Genomic DNA, 5,862 nt, shown 5'->3' on the forward strand with positions numbered 1-5,862 from the left:
GCAACAAAATAAAATTAAACCCTTATCTCTCACCATGCACAAAACTCAACTCATAGTGGATCAATGTCCTAGGAATTAAAGCAGAGACTCTGCATCTAATAGAAGAAAAGGTAGGCCCTAATCTTTATTATGTGGGATTAAGGCCCAACATCCTTAATAAGAATCCTATAGTGCAAGAATTAAAACCAAGAATCAATAAATGAGATGGACTTAAATGAAAAAGTTACTCCTCAGAAAAAAAAAATTATTTGAGGTGCATTGGGAGCCTACATCTTGGGAGAAAATCTTTACCCCTCACACATCAGAGAGAGCACTAATTGCTAGTATATATGAAGAACTCAAAAATCTAAGCAAAAAAAAAAAAAAAGAAAAGAAAAAGAAATAAACCAATCAATAAATGGGCCAAGGACCTAAACAGACACTTATCAGAAGAAGGTATAGAATCAATCAACAAATATATGAAAAAATGCTCATCATATCTAGCAATTAAAGAAATGCACATTCGAACTACTCTGAGATACCATCTGCCTCCAGTCAGAATGGCAGCTATTATGAAGACAAACAACAATAATGTTGGCAAGGATGTAGGGGAAAAGGCACACTCATACACTGCTGGTGGGACTGCAAATTGGTGAAGCCAATATGGAAAGCAGTAGGAAAGATTCCTTGGAAAACTGGCAATGGAATCTCCATTTGACCCAGGTATCCCTCTCCTCAGTATATACCCAAATGTCATAAAAACAGGCACATCAATATTTATTGCAGCACAATTCACAATAGCTAAATTGTGGAAACAAACTAGATGCCCTTTAGTAGATGAGTGGATAAAAAAATGTGGCATATATGCACATTGGAATGTTACTCAGCAATAAAAGAGAATGAAATCATGGCATTTGTAGGTAAATGGATGGTTTTGGAGAAGATAATGCCAATTGAAGTTAGCCAAATCCAAAAAAATAAATGGTGAATGTTTTCTCTGATATAAGGTGACTGACTCATAGTGGGGTAGCTAGGGGGCACATGTGAGGAATAGACAAACTCTATAGATAGGCAGAGGGGTGAGAGGGAAAGGCAGGGGCAGGGGGTTAGCAATAATAGTGAAAAATGATGAATATCATTATCCAAAGTACATGTATGAAGACACGGATTGGTGTGAACAAACTTTTATACTAACAGAGATATGAAAAATTGTGGTCTTTATGTGTAACAATAATTGTAATGCATTCTGTTGTCATTTATTTTTAAAATAATCAATAAAAATAAGCAAACAAAAATATATAAAAAGTGGCCATGATTAAGCATCGCAAAGTTTAATCCCCAGTACTCCTAAAAAAAAATTAAATCATAAAATGGCAACAGTAACAAAAATAACATAAAATTTGTATGCATAGATTTAATCTTTGCATATATCCCTGGAAATATATAATGAAAAATTTATAAGCTTTGTAATAAAAATACAAATATCTGAAATAACAACATGTCATACAACTAGTATTTCAAATTAGTGAGGAAATATATTATTTAGTGGATCAAATAATGATCCTCCAAAATAATGACAGCATTAGATATCTGACTCTCCAGTTTAACAAATATATATTAAAGAATAAAACAGATAAAAATTTTACTTTAAACTAAGAATATCAATGAATAGGGATAAAATTGAGACAAATAATACTTGCATAAATATGCACATAGAATTGGTATTTGGAAAGTTTTCTTGAGGCAGATAGCACATGTTCCCTTATTAAATATACAATAAAATATGCATATACTTCATTATAAGAACTATTTTATGGGAATAATTTATAATGTACAGTGAAACTATATGCAAATCTAGTGACTCTAAATGTGGGATTTATTTAAATAATTTGGTAGACCCTTATAATGGAATGTTATTGAGGCAATGATCTTATGGTTAATATTTTCTGATGCTGTAAAACTATTTATACTTGTTAGTGAAAGTAACTGGCTTACAAAGGAGATACGGCTCATTTACCCAATTATGTAGTTAACTTCCAATAGCAATGACACAGACTTCATCCACAGCACCCATAGCAGCACCCATAGCAATGAACTAAAGAACAGGTATGGGTAAGAGGTCTGAATATGGGTAAGAGAATTTTCCCATGATATTGTCTGTCAGGAAAAACAAACAAAAAAAAGTTCTGTCAAGAAATGCCTTCCTTTATGTGTCTCTCTTGAGAGAGCAAAGTTCTGAATGCTAATCAACTCCATGATAATTATAAATTAAAAAATATAGATCCCAATGTTTAGAGAATCCGTATCCTGTGTATTTTTCACTTATTCTAATCTATGTTTCTCCAGAGAAAATTACTAAAGCCATATTTACTTTCACCTGGGTGTAGGGCAGTGATATTCACTCCAGAAGAAAATCCCTATTATGCTAAAGTCATATCACCAGCAATATTCTCTACATGCCAATAAGTGTGAAAGGGAAAGAGAGAGATGACCTACAGGATGTAAGTAATCCTCTAAATGTCTTGCATCACCATGTCTTTCCCACTCTTAGCTGTCTCCAATCACACTAGTCAGCACCAACCCAGTTAGCTACTTTCCTGATTGAGTCACTGTGTCTCTACCTCTGCATATTCATTAAAAATAAATGTGTTCATACAATAAGAACAATCAGAAAAAAAGGTGGGGAGAATAAATTTCTTGATATTTTTGCCAAAAGAAAAAGGATTTTTCTGTAGACAATAATTTTTCCAAATAGTACTTCAGTCTTTGTTCATATATAAGATTTGAAAAGATAGGTTTTTACAATTATATTTTGGTTTCAACACACACACATACACACACACATACACACACACATACACACACACACACACACACACACATTTCTGACCACTCTCCTTTCTAGGTCCTGTTCAGTGACTCCCTTCAAGCCACAAGTCAGACTTGAACTGTGGAGAATGCAAATTCCTACACATCCCATTTCAGAGGTATGAGCAGGTTCTCAGGAGATTGGATAAAATAGTTATTCATCAACCTAATCACCTAATCAGAATAAAAAGATAGAGTAATTGATGGGTACAAGTGGAAAGCTGTTCTTGAAAAATTACTTATAATACCAATGTTTTAACAATTTTCAGTATTGTAATAGTAAAACATGAGAGGCATAATTAGATTATTCCTACATATTTAAGATTCTTGTAGACTCATAAGCACATACAAAAAAGTTATTTCCCTATATAAAATTAAAATTAAATTGCTGTTTTGTGGCTACATGAACCAAATATCTTGTATATTATGAATATATTCAATTTATATTTATCAATAGTACTTCAGTATAGCTTTAAAACAAGATTCACTGTAAATAATGTGGGATATATATTGCACAAACAAAAATGTTCTTAATATTATATAATCAGGTTGTAAATTCAATTGGTTTTAACATCACTTTTGAATTATTCTATTAATTTTAACAAATGTGTTAAAATTTAATTTAACAATTTAAAATCTTAAAAAGGAAACAAACTAAAAATTTATCTCTAAAGTTGCTTTTAAATATCCTATCAAATTATGTGATTTTAAAATAATAGAAAATTGCTAATGCCTGGATTTATCATTATGAATAAACTCATATTTAAGAGAACATTACATTCAAAAAGAGTTCAAATTTAAGATGTTTCTAAAGTTTTAAAAAATATGTACATTGTGTTATTTTCTTAAGGCAATAGGAATAACTTATGCTTCTATTAGAGCTAAGCATTCGTTTAAACTACTGAATAAGTTACTTTAGTAACTAAAAGTAAAAACATACCAGTATGAGACAAATTATCATTTTATGTTAAGTAGCATTAGGAATATGCAGAATGTGAGATTCTATATAGCATATCATTCAGGCTTTTTGAGTGGAATTCTTTATTAGCTATGCATATCTAAACATTTAGGTCCAGAAATTAAAGCATTAAGACATCCCAGACACAATTTTACTGTTTGAATATAAACACATCTGAATAAAACAAAAAACAAATCCTTCATTATTCCTAAAAGTAAAAGATTCAAGAAAATGCTACCATGAGAGCAGAAAATTTGGGAGCACAGAGATTAACATCATAAAAAAATAGTAAGTGAAGAGGCATGGAGGATTGCATTATGATCCAATCTCCTTTTATTTATTAAACAGAGCAATGTGAAGTGAGTTGAACAAGTTATGATTTGCTTTCTCATGATTTTTTTAAAATGCCAGCACCTTGTATTTAAAGGAATTGGTTATAGTTTCCCCTTATTTTTATCAAAAATATCTCATGGTTATCTGTCTCAACAAATGAGTGCACATCTGTGATTTTGTACCTGTGTTTTTTCATATGTTTATAGGACCTATTTTTTTAATCACATTTAAGAGATAAAAGATTTTATGTAAGTACTCCTAAGTATGTTATTAAAGAAAATGTAGCTTTATTTAGTTTCCTCCTATATTGACACCTGAGTCTAACCCCATATCACTCACATCAGATAATTAAATGTAAGAAAAATTATCATCAATCACCTTGTCTGAGAGACAAAAAAGACACAAAATACATTCCATTTATTTTTCTGACCAAATTCTTTACTGTTATCTACTATTTTTCTGTATTGCAATTTCTATTACTATGAACAACAATTACTAACAATACTTCTCTGGACTGAACTTATATTTTTCTCTTTTAGCTTTGAAGACTGATGGAAGAAAACAATGAAACCCTGAGGGAGGTTTTATTTTGCTTGGATTCTCAGACCAACCCCAGTTGGAAATCATCCTTTTCATGGTAGTTTTACTATCCTATCTTCTGGCCCTTGTGGGTAACACAGCCATCATCGTGGTCTGCAGCCTGGATTCCAAACTCCACACACCTATGTACTTCTTCCTCACTAATCTCTCCTTTCTTGACCTTGCCTTCACTACCAGCATCGTGCCCCAGCTCTTGTGGAATCTAAGGGGACCAGCCAAGACTATCACATCCACTGACTGTGTCCTACAACTCTATGTGTCCCTCTCCTTAGGTTCCACTAAGTGCGTTCTCCTTAGTATCATGGCATGTGACCACTATGTGGCTGTCTGCAGACATCTCAACTACACGACTGTCATGCACCCATCATTCTGCAAGTCCCTGGCAGGAATAGCCTGGCTAAGTGGAGTGGGAAACACTCTCATCAAAAGCACCATCACCCTGCAGCTTCCTTGATGTTGGCACTATCACCTTAACCACTTCTTTTGTGACGTGCCTGCCATGATCAAGATGGCATGTGTTGACATCCATGCAAACCAAGTCCAATTTTTTTTGTGGCTACATTAGTTCTCCTCCTCCTTCACATGGCATTGATATCTGTCTCCTATGGATTCATCTTGCATGCTGTGATGAAAATTAAGTCATCCCAAGCTTGGTGCAAGGCTCTAGGGACCTGTGGCTCTCATCTACTAGTGGTGTCCCTTTATTTTGGGACCAGCTCAGTCATATACATCCAACCACAGAGATTCTTTGGCCACAGCCAGGGCATGTTCCTCACACTCTTTTATGCTGTTGTGACTCCCACTCTCAACCCCCTCATATACACCTTGAGGAACAAGGATGTGAAAGGAGCCCTGAGGAGACTACTGAGGTGAGAACAACATTTCTAATGGAAAAATCAAAGGGCAGCGACTTTCTGTACTGGAAACTTATTAAAGAGTTACCATATTAAGTAACTTCTCCCTAACGTGCAGTTCATGTGTGACTGACTGCCTCTCTATCTGCATTCATGTACAGTGTGGACCACATTGTCTCGAAAAAGAACATTTAGATTCAACTTCTGTAGCACATGGAACCTTGTATGTGTTACAAATATTTTCACAAACTCCCTAATTAAATGGAGTTT

At 33.7% G+C, this 5,862-nt stretch overlaps 1 pseudogene; it reads left to right on the top strand.

Annotated features, from left to right (window-relative positions):
- Nucleotides 1–2,435: 2,435 nt before the first annotated feature.
- LOC143402091 (olfactory receptor 2G3-like) lies at nucleotides 2,436–5,611 on the top strand (annotated as a pseudogene).
- Nucleotides 5,612–5,862: the final 251 nt, after the last annotated feature.

Source organism: Callospermophilus lateralis, chromosome 6 (assembly GCF_048772815.1).
Source record: "Callospermophilus lateralis isolate mCalLat2 chromosome 6, mCalLat2.hap1, whole genome shotgun sequence".
In the NCBI taxonomy this organism is placed as follows: domain Eukaryota; kingdom Metazoa; phylum Chordata; class Mammalia; order Rodentia; family Sciuridae; genus Callospermophilus; species Callospermophilus lateralis.